Genomic DNA, 21,989 nt, shown 5'->3' on the forward strand with positions numbered 1-21,989 from the left:
GATGGGAATCGGTTGATACCCTAAAGAGCAGTAAAAAGGGGAAATACCTGTAGCATACCCCGCCCAAGGGAGAAGTGCCGCCCAATCATCGTGGGCAGAGGAAGAGTAGGCTCTCAGGTAAGTCAAAAGGCTTTGATTAGTCCTTTCGACTCAGGGTGGTAACCAGAGGTAAGGGACGCACAGAAAACCTTCCAGAATCTGAAAATGAACTGTGGGCCTCTGTCTGAAACCACATCCTTAGGGATTCTATGAATGAAGACATGCAGAACAAATAGCTCAGCTATTTCTGGAGCAGTAGGGATGGGAGGTAGAGGAAGAGGAATAAAAAAGAGGAATAAAATGGGCCACTTTTGAAAATCGATCTGTAACAGTCATAATGGTGGTTTTCCCTTGGCTGTTGGGAAGGTCCGTAAAAAAATCCACAGAGACGTGGGACCAAGGGCAGTTCAGGATAGGAAGGGGGTGGAGAAGTCCTGCCATCTTACAGCAAGGAGTCTTGGTTCTGGCTAACACAGGGCAGGCCCGAATATAGTCTGCGACATCTGCTTCAATAGTAGGCCACCACAATTCTCTAAAAATGAGATCAATGGTGCATTTGACACCTGGATGTCCAGCCGAGCGGGAATTGTGGCCCCACCCTAAGACTGCAGAATGCAGCTCATTGGGTATGAAGAGCTTCTCGGGGGGGGCACTAAGAGTGGATTAAGATGATGGTGAAGGTGTGTCTGACCTGGTGATCTATGGAGCATTGAACAACAGCGATGATTTTACTGAATGGAATAATAGGCTCCGGAGGCTCGGGAGGCTTGTCTATAGATATAGACAATATATCTATAGATATTTTTATAGACACTTTATCAGAAGTTTCAGCTCGGTAGTGTGGCACCTATAACTTGAACTCACAGGTCAGGGACCAACATTTCGTAAATGGACCTGTGAGGCTGACCACACCTTCCTCCATTTAAAGGAACTTTTCACCACCGCCCCTTTGCTTGGGAACTGTTAGACAGTTCTTTTCTAGATTCCACTTCATTATTACTTTGAGCCTATTATTCTAAATAGGCTCCGGAGGCTTGTCCTGGTCTGGAAGGTCATAGAGGCGAGAGAAGGTGTCTGCTTTGACATTCTTGGAGGCGGGTGTATAAGTAATAATGAAGTTGAATCTAGAAAAGAACAAAGACCACCTTGCCTGTCGTGAGTTGAGTCTTTTGGTGGACTGGATATATCACAAGTTCTTATGATCAGTGATGATCAAAAAAGGGTGTTTAGCTCCCTCTAGCCAGTGTCTCCATTCCTCCAAGGCCAGTTTTATGTCTAGCAGTTCCCGATTACCAACATCATAGTTGATCTCTCTGAAAAAAGAGCACAGGGGTGCAGAATGTTCTTTTTCGCCATGACCCTGGGAGAGTACTGCTCCAACACCATATGCAGATGCATCAACTTCAACTACAAAAGGAAGGGAAGGGTCTGGATGCTGGAGCCGTATCTGGAGCTGTAGCCGTAGCCACACTACCGAGCTAAAACTTTTGATAAAGTGTCTATAAAAATTTGCAAAGCCAAGAAAATGCTGGATTTGCTTTAAATTACATGGGATGGGACAATCTCTAATTGCAGAAAGCTTGGAGTGATCCATCTCTACACCAGGGGAGGAGATAACATATCCAAGAAAGTGAATTTTGGGTACGTGAAAAGTGCACTTTTCAAGCTTGGCATAAAGCTTATTAGAAATGAGACAGGATAGATAGTCTCGGACATGCTTAACGTGCTCCTGAGGGTTAGTGGAAAAAATAAGGATGTAGAGATTCCAGAGCTACTGGTATAAGTGGCAAGGGATATGGGTTCTGAACAGTAATCTTATTCAAGCCTCAGTAATCAATGCAAGGTCTCAGGGAGCCGTCTGTCTTCTGTACAAAAAAAATCGGGCCCAAGCAGATGATGTGGATGGGCGGATGAAGCCGGCTTTCAGGGAGTCTTGAATGTACTCCTCCAGGGCCCCTGACTCCGCCCTAGTGAGGGAATAGACACGCCCCTTGGGTGCCAATGTTACAGGAAGCAAGTTAATGGCACAGTCATAGAGGCGGTGAGGTGGGAGCGACAATGCTTCCTGTTTACTGAATGCTTGTAGCAGATCAGTGTACTGTGGAGGAATCCTAGCAGAGGAGTCGGAAGAGACAGAGGCTGTAAAAATGCATACTGGGAGACGGCAGCACTCAGAGTGGCACTGAGGACCCCAAGCTAGGATCTCATTGTGGGTCCAGGAAAAATGAAGGTCATGTCTAAGAAGCCAGGGGTGACCCAGGAGAACGGGGTGAGATGGGGAGTCTAGGAGCAGCAATTGGATGCGTTACTGGTGGGTGGTCCCGATAGAAAGGGAGAGGAGCACTGTTTGCCAGCACATCTGTCCAGGGGAGACTGGTGAGCCGTCAAGGGAGGTGACTTGCAGAGGGGGTGACAGAGGTACACATGGGATCAACAAGAAAGGTTCTGCTGTAAAGTAAAAAGGTGGCCCTAGAAAGATAGAAAAGAAAAGCGAGCGATAATCTGGATAAGATGGTTAGGTGTATGGCCTTGGTAGCTCAAAAAGATATCCGGTTGCCAAGTAGAGTGAAGACAGTCTACTGTGTGTGCCAGAAAATAGTACAGGAGGAGAAATGTTCGGGGTTCCAGGCGGAAGTGGAATACTTAGAGTGAAGGTTGATTCAGCAGCTGTTCAGAAGATGTCCACAATGAGTCTTGGCATTCCTGACAAAATGTTATTTACAGCTGGATAAGACTGCATGGGGAGAAGGCTGAGTCAGCTGTTAATTGGGAACAGTCCAAAGTAAGCTCTGGGTTCCCGTCAAGTGAGACTTAAGTGAAGGCTGTTTCATGAGCAGATTGAGGGAAATCCAAGACGAGCCCTAGGGATCTGGAAGAATAATGCTGCTCAGGAAAAAGCTAGGTAGCAGCAAGGATGAGATAGCCAATGAGAAGTCCTGGATGAGCATGGACTGAAGTCTAACTGAGAAGCTGTTCAAAAGAAGTCCTCAATGAGAGCCAGGATACCAGTTGAGACAGCACTACACAGAAGGATGAATGCTTAGGGGCAGAGAGGAGTCTGAGGTGAGTTGTAGAAATCTGGATGATTAAAGCTGTTTGGGAAAAGAGCCAAGTAAGCATTAAGAATGAAGCAGCTGGTAAGAAGTCCAGGCTTTCAGCTTGATTTGGAGTGTGTAAAATGAAAGCTGCTTCAGCAGCTGAGTGAAGGCATTCTGAGATTAATGAGATGAAAGAGAAGGAAAGCCAGGTAGCAGGGAGAGTAATACAGGAGATGAAAATTCCAGGTGGGAATGGACTGCTCAGAGTGAAACCACTGAAAAATCACCCTGATAGAGACAACCATAGAGTGGAGATGGCAGTACTCCCAGTGAACTGCAATGATGAAGCATATCAACAGTGGAGCTTCTGAACAATTTAAGAGAAAGGGATAATGGAATAATTGGAGTCCCAACTGGTGATAATGGAGGATGGGTCGAAAGAAAGTCTGGTCACAGCAGTTAGCCATGGAAAATCATGAGGCCTCATGAGAATGTTCCAGTTTCCCAAGGCAACTATAAACCGAGTGCTGGTTGTTACAAAGGGTACAACAGGAGTACCAATAGGAAGAACCTGAACCTATAACCCTATAATTAGAAGTTCAAAACCTTAACCATTACTTATAAAAAAATAAATATTCATATTGTTGATTTTGGTGATAATATTTTAAATATCTTGTGTGAAGGCACAGATTGAGTCAGAACTGAGCCAGAATGGATGCTGGGGACAGAGGTAGAATAGCTGGAAAGAGAACAGAAATAAGAAAATAAATTAAGAGATTTAGATTGGATAGACCTGGGGTTGGGAAGTTGAAAGAAACTGGGAATATCGAGTGAATAGATTAAATTTACACAAAGAAGTGGCTACTGAGTCATTTTCTTTTTTAAACTCTTTATGTAGCGATGAAAAGATTTACAAACAGAACACGTCCAAATCAGTAATATGAACGTTTGCTTTTATCTTTCATTTCTGTTACATTATGTACATACATACTTATAAAATAAACTATTTACATTATGCTAGCAGATATGGGGGGGTTATACAAGAAAATATAATTGTTTAATGAGAAACACAACAAACAACAAAATAGTCCACACAGAAATATTACTGTATATTTTCTCATAAACTGAAATCAGGTATCAGTGGGGAGATAAAATGAATCCATGTTTTCCAGTATTTCTTAAACCTCTCTGCCTATAACCGGAGAGAAAAAGTTATCTTTTCCATTATAAAGTGTTCACTCACAACATTAACCTATTGTTCATGTATTGGAGATTCTTTTATAAGCCATTTTCTTGTGATTGCTTTTTTTACTAGGTGCTAGAAGAATCCCCAATATGTATCTATTCTTTACTTCAATATGATCAAAGTCAAAATTGCCCAAATGCTGTACATAACAGAAAATTCAAATGGCATGTTCACATTTACTATATTGTTAAGGGTTGTATGTATAGATTTCCAGTATTGTTGAATTTTTGGGCATGACCCGAATATGTGTGTGTGAGTCGCAACTTGCTCTCTACATAATCTCCAACACTGTAAACTGCTGCCTTTTTGTTTGGCTTGAATTTTAGGGCTAATAAAAAACGGCTCAGATTCTTCCAACTGAAGTCTGTGAACTTGTAGAGCCTTGTTGAAATCTACATATGTAATTCCACTGATCTACAGAAATTCTTGTATTGATTTCTTTTTCATATTTTATTTTAATATATTCTGTTGAGTCTTTTTTCATATATGCGATACTGTTGTACAGCTTGATATTATTTTTCTCGTTACCCTGCTGATAAGCAGCTATAAAATTATCAGTTTATTGCCTTCTTTTATATATAGTTGCTTTCTCCAGCTGTTTATATAATGTCTGATTCCTGAAGATATCTGTAAAAATATTTTTTTTCCAGATTGTATTGTTGTGATAGATCTTTAAAGTTTTTCAAAAGATCCTGTTTCATCATAGTACATAGTGCTGTAATCCCATTCCTAGCCCAAATCCTAAATCGTGTGTCAGATTTTCCAGAAGGGAAATCTGAATCGAAAACTATCCACCTTAATATTGTACCTTTCTCTCTAAGTCACAGGCTTTTATTATCTAAAACCAAATTTTAATTGGTACAATTATCCAGGGTATAGTTGTTTTATATATAGTTTCCACCAATTATCTATCTCCCAGGACTGTATGTATAGGAAATTCACCTAAAATCTATAAAGATTCAATCTCCTCCCACTTTGCAGTACAATATCTATCACACCAGCAAATTAGTGTTCTAAGCTGAGCTGCTTGGTAGTATGACTTTAAGCAAGGCAGGGCTAAACCACCATTCTTCTTGGTCAACTGTAGTGTTTTTAATTTTATTCTTGGCTTCCTTCCATTCCAAATGAATCTTGAAATTATTTTATCACATTCATCAAATTGTTCTGATGAGATTTCCACTGGAAGAGACTGAAAAATATATAGTAATCATGGTAGAATATTTATTTTAATAACTTCCACTCTAGATCCCAGTGAAAGTGGCAGTAAACTCCAGCCAGCCAGGTCATCTTTTATTTTACGTATTTAAGGGCTGGTATTTAAATTAATTTTGATAAATTTTTTGGTTAACATACTCCCAAATATGTAATAAATAGTGATAGCCAATTTAACTTAAATTTTTCTTTTACTTGATCTGTGGGATTATAGCATAAAACATCTGTTTTTTCTATATTTAATTTGTACCCTGATACCTGACCAAATTTTTCCAAAAGATCTATAACTCTGATAAACGATTCATTTGGGTCATCCAAATATAGCTGGACATCATCTGCATACAATGCGATTTTATGTTCTTGTCCTTTAATTTCTATCCCTTTCATTTTTGAGTGTTGTCTAATCCATTCTGCTAACGGTTCTATATACAGAGAAAACAGAAGAGGTGACAGGGGACACCCCTATCTTGTACCTCTTTTCAAACAAAATCTCTTAGAGAGATGTCCATTGATCTTAATTTGTGCTGTAGGATTTAGGTAAATTGTTTTTATTATATTGATAAATTCATCAAAAAATCCAAATCTCTTAAATTTCCGATATAAATAAATTGACCCGGTCAAAGGCTTTTTCTGCATCTAGACTGACTAAAATTGCCTCCTTCTGTCACAACCACCAGCCAGCAAAGATCAACCCACAAAAGAGCTAACCAGTGCCAGCAGCAGACTAGTAATATCAAGCACCGCCGCACGTGTTAATTCATCGGCACACGCTCTACCATGCACCGGCAGCACTATTTAAACCATCTAAATTCGCTTCCCGCTGCTCAGTATTGAGTCCACTCCTGGAGAGATCTTACCTCGCCTTTGTTTGAACCCCTCTTGCGATACTTCTCCCAGCTACTGAACCTCCATTTGCCTTTTGACCACGAACTTGCCTAGCGTTTTGCCTGAAGACACCTGAAGAAGGCTCCATGGCCGAAACGTTGTGTTCTCTTTCTTCTTTTTTTCAGCATGGAATAAACCTATTACTTGTTCCTTTGCAGTCTACGCATGCTGACGCAGCTACCCATCTGAACTACTATAGCCTACACCTGCTGCGACCCACTATGCCTTCCTCCAAATCTTTTTCTAGATCTCTTCGTCATACCTTTTCTTCCTCTCTGGGCCACTTGCCTGCTTCTCTCACTAAACCAGCATTCCGTCTCTTCACAGCTATCTGTTCCAAGACCAGGCTTTCTAACGACACCTGAAGAAGGCTCCACAGCCGAAACGTTGTGTTCTCTTTCTTCTTTTTTTCAGCATGGAATAAACCTGTTACTTGTCTCTGTATTGTTTGGTTTCTGAACTTCCTTTTGCCTTTCGACCATGAACTTGCCTGACGTTTTGTATTGTACGCCTGTTTCACTATCTTCCCTCTCCTTTGTCTGCATTGGTTTCTCATACCTCATCATTGGGATTCATTACACCTTCCTTTGATCATCAATATGCTTCATAATATGAAGGGTGCATCTAATATTGTCTTGTGTTTGTCTGTTCTGAATAAAACTGGTTTGATCTAAATTTATAATCTGAGGTAATATTTTCTAATCTTTTGGCCATTATTGAAGCATAAATCTTGTACTCTACATTAAGTATGGAGATTGGGCGAAAAGACCCACATCTAGTTTGATCTTTTCCTTCTTTTGGGATAACAGAAACGACAGCTTCACTCCAAGAAGGTGGTAAATCCCCTCCTCCTCTTATCCCATTAAAAGATGGACAGGAGCAGGGGTGCCAACTGCTTTTTGATTGTTTTATAAAATTTACTTGGAAAGCCTGGTGCTTTATTAGATTTAAGATCTGAAATAATATTATTCATTTCCACCTCACTTATTACTCTAGTTAGTATGTTATTTTGTTCCTCATTTAAAACAGGCAAATTAAGCGACTCCAATAAAAGAACTATATCTTGTTTATTTTTAATTTCAAAGTTGGAATATAATTTTTTGTAGTATTCTGTAAAGGTTGTTTGTATTTCTTTTAGTTTAGAATGTATCTGGTTGGTCACTGGATTAAATATTTTATGAATTATTGATTTGGATTGTTTTTTACGTAATCTTGATAATATTTTCATTGATTTTGCTCCTAATTCGTAATAACTTTGCTTTAGAAATTTTAGTTTTGTTTCTACCTCTATAATTTGTAAGTTATTTATTTCTTCCCTAACTTTCAATAGGTGTTTATGTATTGTACGAGTGGGTGTTTTTTTATGTTTTTGTTTTGTAGTTTTTAATTCAGATTGTAATGATCTTAAATTGGCTTATTTTACTTTCTTTTTTTATGAAGAAATGGAAATAAATTTCCTTCTAAGTACTGCTTTAGCTGTATCCCACAGTATATCATATCTCCCATATCATTAATCTGTAAAAACTGTTCAATCTCATGTGTAATTTGTTCTCTAACATCATTATCATTCAGAACACTATAGTTAATTTTCCAAGCAGTATGCTTTTTTACCAGATTTAAGTCTAATGTCAGATAAACTGGTGCTTGGTCAGATAAATCCAAGGTTCATAGTCCTTTATTCTTGATCTGTCTAATTTGTATATAAGAAAATAATCTATTCTACCATAAATTATGAGGTGCAGAAAAATGTGTATAATCCCTTCCTGTAGGGTATAGATCCCTTCATACTTCAATTAAACCTCGGTCTTCTTTAGATCTATTTACATATTTTTCTAATGGTTTCAGTTCCCTTTTACAATTCTTAGAAGTATCTAACTTTGGATTTAAGTAAAGATTAAAATCTCCTCCAAATATCAACACTCCTACTGTTTCTGCAGCTATCAAATCAAACACTTTTTTTAAAAAAGAACTTATCGCTTCCTGGTGGTGCATATATATTAAACAATGTAATTAGAGAGTCTTCTATTTTGCCTCTAACAAGGATGAACCTACCATCTTTGTCTTTAATCTCTGACAAATACTCAAAGTTAACTGTTGACGGAATGAGTATAGCTTATCCCCTTTTACGTCCTGTTTTATATGATTAATAGAACACTTTATCAAAACCCATCCTTTTCAATTTAGCATGTTCTGCATCAGATAGATGAGTCTCCTGGAGAAACGCTACCTGGGCCTTATCTCGCTTAATTTTTATTAGTGTTCTACTTCTTTTTATAGGATTATGCAGACCATTTACATTAAAAGAAATTACTTTAATATCATGTGAAGACATAATTTAAACAAGTAATGCTGCTTACTGGTATTGAAACCTCCCAATCTCTCAAACTTGCAGACATTTTGAACTATACTACAAAAACAAAATACTGTAAAAAAAACTTTTTAAACTTCAGGGCTTCACGTGGGGGGTACAAAATATAACCCCAGCCTTTGTGCCCTGATAAAAAGCTTGGGGAATTAGGGAACAAAAAAATTAAACCTCTTTTTTTCAAAGAGGGCCCTTAATGAATATAATACTACAGTTTCTAATTGCTACTCTCATCTCTAACCTATTCTTCCTTATTTAACGAGGCCATTTTTATCATAAAACACTGAAATTATATTAAATGTTAATTTGCAAAATCAAGTAATTTATCCACAACCAATCTTATATTACAAAACAAGAATAGTTCCATAAATGTCTTAGTTTTACTACACAACTAAATTGAAACTGGTACTTTTAGAAGGAACAAAGGGGGTGAAACCTTACAGTAAATTATGACATTAATCCAATAGATAAACAGATACTCTAGGCCTGAAGCAAGTAATACAGTCTCAGTCATCTGGTGAAATTCAGCGGCGGAAAGCGTGGCGTGTCTTGTACTGCTCCTCTGTTAGTGTGTCCTCCTTGCGTTTCCCGGTAGTTTTGAGTGTTTTTATGTCCTCTTCCTCGTTTTTCCGTTGTCAACCACCACTTAGTGTTTGTTTTAAATTATTTACATTAAGATTTTTACGAGATTGTTGTTTTCTTTAAAACAACCGAGAGAGCGAAAGAATTAAGCAGTCATTGCTAAAATGGCGTCACCAGAAGCACTATTGAGTCATTTTCAACACCAGGGGGCTTACAAAATTATAGGACACCCACTGGCTATGTTTACGATACCAGACAAACCAGACAAACGATACCGAGGGGGAGGCATCAAAAGCAGCAAGGGCCAAAAGAAAGGAAACAAGGGCAAAAGCCACCAACAACAATAGTATGCTATAGTAGAGGTAGAAGAAGGAGTGGAAGTTGAATTAAATAGCACGGTTGGAAGAAAGTAACAAAATGAGCAGGGCTTGAATGAGAAGAGAAACCACTGTGTGGCTGTAACTCAGATGAATTAAACAGAAATTGAAGGGGTAGCAGAGGTAAAGTGCTAGAAAAATAGTGAGCTGAGAGGGACTTAGACAAAAGCACAGGCACCTTGTTCTTGACTGGACTGAAAAATCATGAGTGACATCATCGGGGGGTGTGAACGTTTGTTGTAGACCAGTATTTGTTGATAATGAATCTCGGAAAGGTATAGAGAAAACAATTCTTTCTTTGAATTTTTCTAATGAAATTCTCTGTGAAGATTTTGTTGAAGTTCTGAGGTTTCGGAATGGAGCAATGTCTGTCCAGAGTAGCTGGAATTTACAGGGGAATTAAACGGAGATGATCGAAAGGATTGATGTTTTGAATGAAATGGAACAACAACTGCAGATGAGATCTATGGCGAGGCATAGAAACTTATCTACACTGTACCTTACCCTGTATAATACATCTAGGCCTAGATTTCAAATAAACTATAACATGTACAGTATTAAAATAAATTTATTTAGATTATGACACAAAAAGACAAATAACAAAGTACTGTACGTGTTGCAACGATCTAGAAAATGAATTCTCATTACTTAGAATTGTGAATGACTTTCTTAGATGAAACATCTAGTGTTCCATGGATAAAAAATGGTACTAATTAAATGTAATATTGAATTTTCTTAATATTTGTCAGAAATGCCTCTATAATGAGTCTCTGTGTTTGGAGGTGGATTAGAACATCTGGTTGATGTGAATTTAGATGTTTTATTACCATTTCATAATTAGAGCATTTTTATTGAGTAGAGCTTGACATCTTGAGTTCTACTGTATATACAATATAATTTAGAAAAGTTTAGGCACCAGCTGGATTAGCTGTCAGGGACGCTCAAACACAAGAAAAATGTATGCACATTTTCCAAAGTATTTGTCAAATTTATCTAGGAGATTGGCAAATTTTCATGGAATATTCAATAGAAATTTCAATTACTGGTGTCATCTTTCATTTAACGCCTAAGATTAATGCAAATATGCAGTTCATATCTGCTTAAAATGCTGAAATAATGTTCAATATGGTGAACAACTCTATGCAGGAACAGGACACTTAAACTCAGAAAGCCCAAAAGCTTCTGAAAGCTGACATCAGACATCAAACATTATGTGAGATGGTAATCTCATTTAAGATCTACTGAATTAACAGTAGTGGACAAAATATTTTATTTAGTTATGAATTACTTTTAATGAAATTTAAGATTATCCTTCCATAATTATTAATCTTACAAGTACCCACTCAGAGGAAGCACTGGCAGCTTCTCAATTTTCTTAAAGGCATTAATATCTTTTTATATACATTATAACAGTTCAAAATGTAAAGGTTTATAAATATGGAAAGGCCCACATTCCCACAAACTGCTTTTTTCTCTAATCTAAGCTGAGCTAGGCTGTCCACTCAGATCACATCCGTTCTATGAAGTGACCACAAAACCTAAAATTGTTAGGAGATCAGCTTCACGTCATTAGGACTTACTCCACCCTCGAGCCTCCACCTCGGCTCACAGGAGAAGACTTCATTAGTATCTAATTAGACGCCCAATCAAATTCCCTTCTCCTTTACACGCCTCCCTTCACATGGCTACTTAGTCCTGCTCCATGTGTCACGGACGTCCAAAGGGACTTACCGTGGGGAGCAGGAGAGCGGAAAAAGACCCATATGCGTAGCGGCGAGATGGGAAAAAGGCCCGGGCTCATAGTGCAAAGAGTTCAGGAATGCCGTATAGAAACCTATGCCCTCAGGGAGCGGACGTGGGGCGCCTTGGTGCTAGGCGGGTCTCAGGACATCCAAACGTCAATGCTGAGCGAGGACAGAGTGCAAGACCCGGAAATATATAGCCCAAGGGAAAGAGAGGGACCGGAAGGACAGCAGACCGGAAACCAGGGACAGGACAGAGAAGGAGCGCCCTCTGGCTGCAGAGGGCGTGACAGTACCCCCCCCTTCATGGGCGGCTCCTGACACCCATACAATTAAATGAGCTGCCCAGCACTGGGGGGAGGAAAAACCTCATTTAACTGAAAGGAAACCTCCGGGAGTCCACGGCTGAGAGCTACCCCCTCCTCCGGGGTAAAAACCTTTATTGGGTGGAGGAAGGGGGGGTCGAGTAGAGCTCCGGAGACTAAAAACAAAAAAGTACACAAGCACAAACACAACAGACAAAAACCTGGGAAAGACCAGGGAGACAAACCACACAAAACAGATAGGAACCAAAAAGGGGTAGGAATCAAAGTTCCGAGACACAGAGCAGGGGGGACCAAAAAGGAGGGGAAACCAGGAAGAAAAAAATCAAAACAAAAGGCAAAAAACAAGGAAAAAAAACCACAAAAACCCCGGGGAAAAATACCGCAGTCTGGGCAATGGGCACGTTCACATTCTAATGCTGATATCGGAGTGGACAACCTGAGGAAAGCCAGACCGAAGTCCGCTCACAGACACAGATGCCCGGAGTGATATCCAGCGGAAAGAATGGAGGAACGGCAGAAAGCTTACCATTCTATCACTGATATCGGAGAGAGCAAGACCAGGAAGAGCCGGGCACGAAAACCCGCTCCATACACAGAAGCTCGGAGTGATATCCAGTAATAAGAATAGGGAAGCCAGCTCAACATTCAATCACTGATATGGGAATGATCTACCCGAGGAAAGCCAGGTGCAGGACCCGCTCACAGGCACGGAAGATCGGAGTGATATCCAGCGATTAGAATAGAGGAACTGAAAAAAAAACAGCCCAGAGAACAAGAAAAAACTGCGGCAAGACAAAAAGCGCCGCTCGCGGGGTCAGAAAGTGGCTCAGCATTCTGTCACGGACGTCCAAAGGGACTTACCGTGGGGAGCAGGAGAGCGGAAAAAGACCCATATGCGTAGCGGCGAGACGGGAAAAAGGCCCGGGCTCATAGTGCAAAGAGTTCAGGAATGCCGTATAGAAACCTATGCCCTCAGGGAGCGGACGTGGGGCGCCCTGGTGCTAGGCGGGTCTCGGGACATCCGAACGTCAATGCTGAGCGAGGACAGAGTGCAAGACCCAGAAATATATATAGCCCAAGGGAAAGAGAGGGACCGGAAGGACAGCAGACCGGAAACCAGGGACAGGACAGAGAAGGAGCCAGAGGGCGTGACACCATGCAGCACTCCTCTCTCAGTATTGGGATTACCCTGGTGAGCTCAACTTCCACCTGCTTGGGTTACAAGTTTGGAACCTGTCTTTCAGCATCATCATTGGGTTTTTCTCTCAATCCATAATTTGTTTACATATACTGTATATGTCATGTTTTATACTTTTATTATACATTAATGATTGAGGTGAACTGTCGAGGAAGCTGTATTAGTTGGGACATTAATTGGGACAGCACAGAAAGCAGGAAGAAATAAGCTCTAAAATAATATAATGTTACTACTAGAACAGTGACTGCAGATATTTTGTCTAGTGAGAGGATTTCTGACTTTTCAATTAAGGATTTCCATTCTGAATGAAAGCTTAGAATATAATAAAGTGCTGAATGAAAAAAAGAATAATAGTAAAACACTCCAAGCTTTGGGTGTTAGGCACATGTTCTTCAAACACTGTTCAAAACATAATGGCTTACATTCAGCTAAGGTTGCTTTTAAAACTTACTTGGAAACTAAAAAAATCTCATTTTGTAACCTGCATTTCCCTGGGACTTTAGTAATAGTTTTTTTTTGCAAAAATATTGCAAATATTGACCTACATAGTTACAACCTACTGCTCTAATTAAGAGAATTGAAGACTAAAAGGTAGGTATATGCAGTAGCACAAGTGACCTAAAAAAGAATCATTTCTTAGGGGACCCTTTTACTGAATTTAACGATTGACCAAGGATTACTGGAAATGTAAACTTGCCTACAAAGCAAAACAGCTTTCCTGAGCCCCATTATTGTAAATGCAATTAGAACACCTGTTTCTAAAGAAAAAAAAAATCTTTGGTTGACAAAAGAAAGCGCCACTCTTGAAATAGCAATGAATTTTGCATAAATCTCTAATTAGCAAACACTGCTGTGTCAGCAGAATACTTAAAAGTGTATCATTTGCTAATAGTAGAAGTGGAATTCGGGTAAACAAAGAGAAATATTCTAAAACTGTTGTGTGAGACAGGGGCAGGGCACCTAACTGTACCTCTTATCTTTAAGGTAAGACTCAGGACATTCCTTACAGTGTTTGGTCATGCTGGCTGGAACCCCACAGCTGCACTTTATGTGATCATGTTGAAAAAGCCACAATGGCCAAAGTCCTGTAGTCCTTATGGTCGTGTAGCTTTTATAATATTTAATTCTTGGTTAAGGCATGAAATCATACTTTTGGCGGAGATACTATAATAAAATAATTCCCATAACAGTGGAGATAGAACCCAGATAGACAAGACACACTCCAGTGCAATTGGGAGTTCAGGAAAAATGTATTGAGAGCAGGAGGTATTTTTTTAAACAAATGGTGGTAGGTTCTGGAACAAGATGCCATACCATGTTGTTGAAGCTGTGACATAGCAGAGAAAAAAATCCCCCGCCTGAGCAGCCCAGTAGTCACCACCAGAAGGCCCCAGAATAAAGAATAAAGGCTCACGCCTTACTCAGGTGATCGTGTCAGAACCACACAAGTCCTCAGCTCAAGCATACCCCTTTCTCTATACCAGAGAAATCAAATCTTTTACAGAGTCTAAATATGCCTTAAACTTTCATAGGTTATAAAAAAGCCTACAGCTCTTCACACTGGAGCGACTTCACACCAGCTCTTTATCTCTGTTAGAGATATTAGACTTAAAGCTGATGAAAAGAGCAGCCTAAAACCCATGTACTGTCACAAAGCCAATTCCTTGGGGACATTCAAGACATGGCTGGATGATATCTTCAGATCAGAAAACTACCACCAAGCAAGCATGAAAGGTTGAATTGGTTTTTCTAGTTTGTCAGCTTCTTATATTCTAATGTACTTATGCAATTCAAATGGACTACTGCCCAACTAACTTCACAGTCCAATTATTAATAACAAACAATGAATTCAAAAATTAAACAAACATAAAACAGGTGCATAGTCTTCAAGCATGGCAGTAAGCCTCAGCATTGATTCTGAGTATATTTGAATTCTTTTGGGTATTTAATCAAAATGCAGTGTTCTAAGGGGTTTATAACTTGTTCTAGTCATTTTTCTGTGAAGCTTTGTCAATAAAGCTCTCCAGTGTCAAGCGAATGTGTTGGCACATGTTTCTAGTTTTGTTTCTTGTGTTTTCTTTCTTGAAGATTTAAGTATTTAACGTAAAATATTCCAGAGTGGACAATAAACAGTCAAGCAAATGGTCCTCAGGGCTCAAGTCCATTTATTCTGAGTAACATTCTTAAAATAATTAAAATGTATTTATACATGGATACACTGAGAAAGGTTTTCTGTTCTTATAAGATGAGGAATCCATAATTTATTTCGGTACAGTCAAGTCATTTATTGCATTTTTAGTGTAAGGTTCTAGTCAGGTATGAAAAACTGATCCTGATAGAAAGTGTGACAAGAGGATTGTAATAAATAAGAATATTTTTTTAGCTGTGTCTTGTGCATAGATAAAACTCAGATGCAACTGCAAAAATGCAGAATAAAAATTCTGTTAGGAGTATCTGATTGAGTGACAGAAAATCCCAGGTTGTTTCATATTTGTATACGAGAGATTAGGGTTAAAATATTGTTAAAGTCTGTCTTCTCACATCTGTGGTAGAAGACTAGAATGCTCCTGATAATCTGAAAAAAATAAATTATGCTGTAAATTATACAAGTGTGTGTATTGACACTTAGCCTTTCAGTACTACATGTTTGTAACTAAATTGGATGAAATATTTTCCCACAAATATAAAATCCTCTTTCTATCTATTGTAACGCATATGGCTGCCTTTGCAGGTTGTGAGAGCCGGCTTACCAGCGCGGTGACCTCACCGCCCTTCCCTGTGAATAGCAGGGACCGCAGCCGCCGTGCCGAGGGGAGATTTCCCTTTAGCTCAACTGGCTGTGTCCTTGTTGAGTGACGCCGGAGGTCCGGATTCAAGTCCCCATCGGTGGGGGGCTAACCTGAGGTGGCAGCAGCGAGGGCGCATACCCATATGAACCTGAGAGCGCAACACTATAAATGCTCATTCCTTTGCCTTGTCCAAAATGTATTTCATTTTAACAACAGCAACTTTAACAGCTTGCAACTTGAACCAGAAGAGATTGCAATTGTGTGACCAGGACTAGAAAACACAATTATTACAGAAGTTCGCTATAAAAAAATACATGCAAATTAAAGTGTAGAAGAAGGCCTTTCAGATTCCTTACCTCTTGTCAGCCGGCCTCTTCTCCACCTTACTGTCACTCAGCAGAAGTTGCCATGGACATCAATTGACAGGAGACCTGAATCACCTGAAGGCAATTCAAATTTAAAGGCTGCTTGGACTCTGCTAAGGGCTTTGATATAGAATTTGGACTCTGAGCCTCAGTGTTCTCAAGCCTCTTCCCTTCACGTTTTGAAGACTCCTGTGTTTTGTATTTTTTGTGGTTTGACTCTTCTGACGCTTGCTTGTTTGTTTCCTCAACCATGGTTCCTGATCTCCCTTTTGCTTTGTTAGCCTAATCTTCTCCTGCACTGTGACCTTTCACTTGCTTTGGCTCTCTCTTTTCAGATCATCCCCCACTGCCTTTATTTATCTCCACCACAGTGGTTAGCCAGCAGCTCCATATTCTCTGCCTACCACCATCCCGGCTGCAGCTTTCTACCCCTGCCTCTATGCAGCAATGGACTGCAGCCTTTGTTAGCACGCAGCTCCCCTTTGTCTCATCTGCCATTCTCCCAACAAGTGAGTTCACCTTAAAACTCCAGATCTGCTGCTAGCCCACATACAGTAGAATCCATATAGACAGTCACTACAACTATTAAGACACTGTAGTCACAGGCTGACTTCTATGACTGTCAAGCATGGGTCAATGCAACTAGACAATGGAGACCAGGATACCTCAAATTGAAGAGCACAGCTGTGGTTGGGATGGGATTAGTCAACTTGGAATCTCTTGAGTTTTGGAGAAATAGTGACTCCTGCAAGCTCTTGAGATGGCTGCAAGCTTGCCATAATCATTGAGGGACATGCCCCCCCTTCAGTAAACACTGACTCACCTGTGGTACAAAATGGATTTTGTAGCATCTCAGAAAGATCAACAACATAATGCTAGGTAGAGTAGAGGAGCTTGTCTGCCTACATCAATTCTTGCCATTCAATATAGGAGTTGATGTCATGAGATGAGATGTGAGGAATGCATTACCAATTCAGTTTTGGAGCTGATAAAATGAAAAATAAATTACAAAAATATTAATTTTCCTATTAATTTAGATGGTGAATTACATTTTCACTCGTCCACCAGTTCTGCTGTGCAGTGAGACTGCTGGTACAATGATGGCTGCCATGTGTCACCCAACTTCACTGACAGATGGTGAAACCCCTCATATATGTTATGTTCTCTAGAATCCTTTTGGCTAAAAATATAGTACAAATGCAAAGAATTAATATTATTAAAAACATTAGTTTGAAAAATAAAATCACAACAATAATAAAAAGGGAAAGCTAAATGCATAGAAATTGTAACTCCCTCACATCCATCCTCAAATTAGACCAGAACCTGGGAGACAAAATACAACCCCAAACACCCAGCCCTATGTGATGATTAAACTGAAAAGCTGAGCACTTGACTGTTCTAGCATTTATTAATTTTCCCCAAAACAACTTGACACTTGCAGTCTCAGATGTCAGAAAAACAAAGTAGCAATGATACTACAGAAGCAATGGCAGACTGAAACAAAAGCAGTCAGTGAAGTTGATGTACTGGGTGTCATCTACTGTAAAATACAAAATATCCAAAAGTCATTGTAGTTCCTGAAGTCAACAAGATTTATGACCCCTGCAATGTTATTATCATCAAAATGTTGGGACTTTGAAAAACTTGGACTTGAACTTTATTGCCATTTGTAACTGGTACATGTACTGGTACAATGGAATTCTTACTTACAGAAAGTCTCTCGATTGTAAAACAAGTGTAAAAACAAAAAGTGCAGACAGTGCACCAAGACAATATACAAACAAACAGTTGACAATGTACAAGTAAACAAGTAAACAGTTTGATTGTAAACAATACATAGGTGTAAACAATGACTGGAGATGTGCAATAAATAAGAAATCATAATGAGGTAGATGGTGTAGGTGTGGTCCGAGGGGCATGGCTAAATGTGTTCGCCAATCTCATTGCTTGTGGATAGAAGCTATTGAAGAATCTAGTGGCAAGTGTCTGTATGCTCTTATATCTCTTGCCTGAGGGCAGTGGGGTGAAGAGCTCATGCCCGGTGTGGTGACTGTCCTCTGTGATGGCCAGAATTCTACCACGACAGCGGTCTGCATAGAGCTGTTTAATCTCGAGACCACAGTCGATGATCTTCTGGGCCATATTGACCATTCTCTGCAGTGCCTTTCTTTCTCGAGAAGAGGTGTTGCCGTACCACACGGTGATCCCGTTGGTGAGGATGCTCTCGATGGTGCAGCGATAGAAGTTTACCAACACAGGTACTGGCATCCCCCATCGCTTGAGGCACCTCAAGAAATAAAGGCACTGCTGAGCCTTCTTCATGATAGAGTCAGTGTTCACAGTCCAGGTTAGATCTTTAGAGATGTGAATTCCCAAAAACTTAAAGCTGGTGACTGTTTCCACTTCTGTTCCATCAATACTGAGTGGGCTGTGAGTGTGTGGCCTGTGTCTCCGAAAGTCCACTATTAGCTCTTTTGTTTTATTTACGTTCAAGTCCAGGTTATTGCTATGACACCACCTAAGCAGCTGTACGACTTTATACCTGTAAGTGGACTCGTCATCATCACTGATCAGTCCTATTATAGTGGTGTCATCCGCAAACTTAATGATGCGGTTGTTGCTGTGTCTTGCTGTGCAGTCGTGAGTGAACGGGGAGTACAACCTTGGACTCAGACAGCAGCCTTGTGGGGTTCCAGTGCTCAGGGTGAGTGGTGTTGATGTTTTATTGCCTATCTGCACCACCTGTGGTCTCTCGATAAGAAAGTCCAGCAGCCAGAGTTGCACAGACCTAATCCCCTGAGCTTTGTCACCAGTTGACTGGGTATGATGGAATTGAATTCTGAACTGTAGACCACAAACAGCATTCTCACATATGAGTTCTTAGTGTCCAGGTGTTCCTAGGCTGTATGTAGAGCCAGGGAGACAGCATCATCAACTGATCTGTTGTTCTGGTAGGCGAACTGCAAGGGGTCCAGGGACTCCTTGAAGGAGGAGTTGATGTGTGACAACACCAGCTTCTCCAGGCATTTCATCACCATAGATGTTAATGCTACTGGGCGGTAATCGTTCAGGCACGTCACTTTTGCCTTTTTGGGGAGTGGAACAATGGTGTTTTTTTTTAAAGCAGGTGGGGACAATAGACTGTGACAAGGAGGAGTTAAAGATGTCCATAAACACTGTGGTCAGCTGGGCTGCACATGTCCTCATGACGCGAGGTGGTATCCCATCAGGCCCTGCAGCCTTACGGATTTTCACTTTGCTCAGAATCTTCTGCACGTCCTGCTCTGAGAATTTCAGAACAAACTCACCATGTACATTTGGGGTCTTCTCAGCAGTCCCCGTGTTCAGAGCATCAAAGCGGGCATAGAAATGGTTCAGCTTGTCCGGCAGGGATGTGTTGTTCGTGTCGATCTCCTGGCTGCAGCCCTTGTAGCCTATGATTGACTGTAATCCCTGTCACAGCCTCCGGGTGTCAGTGCACTGCATTTCAAGCCGCACTCTGTAGCTCCGTTTAGCACGTTTTATGGCTTCTTCTAATGCATATCGTGATTTCCTGTATAGCTCTTTGTCCCCTGATTTTTGAATGCGGTAGACCTATCTTTTATTTTATTGCGAATGTTGTTGTTGAACCACGGTTTCTGATTGGGAAATGACCTAATTTTCTTTTCTGAAAAAAAAACATTTCTGAAAAATTTCTGAAACATTTCTGAAAAAAAAAATCATTTACTTGACATTTGACACTTTGTTTATATTTTTTATTTCAGGTGAGTATCACAACAACAGGTAACTTTTTTTCTGGTCGCAAAAGAGGAGGCATGAAAGAAGATTTTCCACAGAGAATCTTTTCAAGGTGACATTTTTCTACAAGCTCTCTCTCTGCCATTTTGGTGAAGTTTGTTCATAAGGTCAAGCCATTTCTGAACACAGAATTCTCCTTAACAGAGCATGATAATATGCTTGATAACAAGATTCATCCTTTAATAATAATAATTATTTACACTTATATAGCACTTTTCTGGACACTCCACTCAAAGCACCTTACAGGTAATGGGGACTCCCCTCCACCACCGCCAATGTCCAGCACCACAGCGAGAATCCCCAAAACACATCAGCTATCAGTGGGGAGGGGAGCAGAGTGATGAAGCCAATTCATAGATATGGGTTATTAGGAGGCCATGATTGGGCCAATGGAAAATTTGGCCAGAAAGCAGAGTTACACCCCTTCTCGTTTTGAGAAACGGCATCCTTCGAATAAGATGTAAAACCGAGGTCCTGACTCTCTGTGGTCATTAAAAATCCCAGGGCATTTCTCGAAAAGAGTAGGCGTGTAACCCCTACGTCCTGGCCAAATTTCCCATTGGCCCTTACAAACCATGGCCTCCTAATAATCCTCATCTTGAATTGGCTTCATTACTCTGCTCCCCTCCCCACTGATAGCTGATGTGTGTTGAACATTCTCGCTGTGGTGCTGCACATTGGTGGTGGTGGAGGGGAGTCCCCATTATCTGTAAAGCACTTTGAGTGGAGTGTCCAGAAAAGTGCTATATAAGTGTAAGCAATTATTATTATTACTTAATGTCCACAGTATCTAATGGTTTGAAAGTCATTTGAGTGAGTGGAAGAGGAAATCCCTTTCTTTTTCATGTTATTTCTGAAAACATGAACTGTTTTAATGGACTGAAAGTCAGCATTCACCTGTCAGGTAAATATCCAAAATACCTTCCCAGCTCTCATCGCTTTGCAATCCTCTCTCCATTCCATGACCCACTCTGCTGCAGCACATTCCACATAGTCTGGGTTCCAATGGTCTTGTCCTCATGCCCAGGCTGTCATTCTCAGTCAAGCAAGTTCATATAAAAAATCTAATTATTTTGTACTCTGCCCTTTTTATTGCAGTTTTGTAGGTTCCTAAAACTACTTTTGAAATCATTTTTAGGATTTTTGTCCATCACTTTCTTTTGGCAATAAAACTATGCTATTAAGAGCTATGATGTTTTCTCCTTTAGCAGTCTGTTAAAGATTTACAATGCAAAATGGTACAACTTGAAACTGAGTGATGGCTCAGAGGGCTGAGAGCACTGAAAGAACATAGGAAATGTTCTCCAAAAAGAAAAGGGCCTTTCTTGAAAGAATCCAAGCTATCTGCTTCAACATAGCTGAGGAGGTTGCTCTATACTCTCACAATGTTCTGTACCTTCTGCTTTCAATATTAATGAAGCTCTCTGTAGTGCCCTTCATGTTTCACTGTTATTTCAGAAGAATCCAAAGATTTAACTTTTTCAGTATTTCAATCAGGTCTCTTCATAGTTAGAATTAAAAGGTTAAAAACTTTTAGCCTGTCAGTGTGGAATTTCTTTGAACCCTGGAAAGCAAGTGAAATTGTGTATTTTCTCCTGCCACTGGAGGATTCAAATAAATCAATAGATGACCTGTTTCTGTAACTAATTATAACTAATAGACAAATGATCTCCATTCTATATAACTGTCATTGTAACTCACTCTGAAGGAGTCCCAGAGGAATGTACAGTATATCAGCATATTGCTCTGTGTACTTTTCCTTTCAATGTAGCTCATGATAATTACGAATGGTAATAAAGCAGGCATGTATAAATCAATGTTCGGAAGCATTCACAAGAAGGATCTATGGATATTTAGGGTTATAAATTTACTATCACTAATAAAAATCAAATGTAAAACACTTTTTAGTGGATTGATTCTGTACAATAGGAAACAAACTGGTTGTGAATTCCAGAAAGGGCATGGCCATATATTTTCATTTTTAGGAGACTGAAGGGAAATCTTTCTTTTAATAAATAAAAACATTC

This window comes from Atractosteus spatula, chromosome 9 (genome assembly GCF_055471065.1).
Source record: "Atractosteus spatula isolate fAtrSpa1 chromosome 9, fAtrSpa1.hap1, whole genome shotgun sequence".
NCBI classification, from domain to species: Eukaryota; Metazoa; Chordata; class Actinopteri; order Semionotiformes; family Lepisosteidae; genus Atractosteus; species Atractosteus spatula.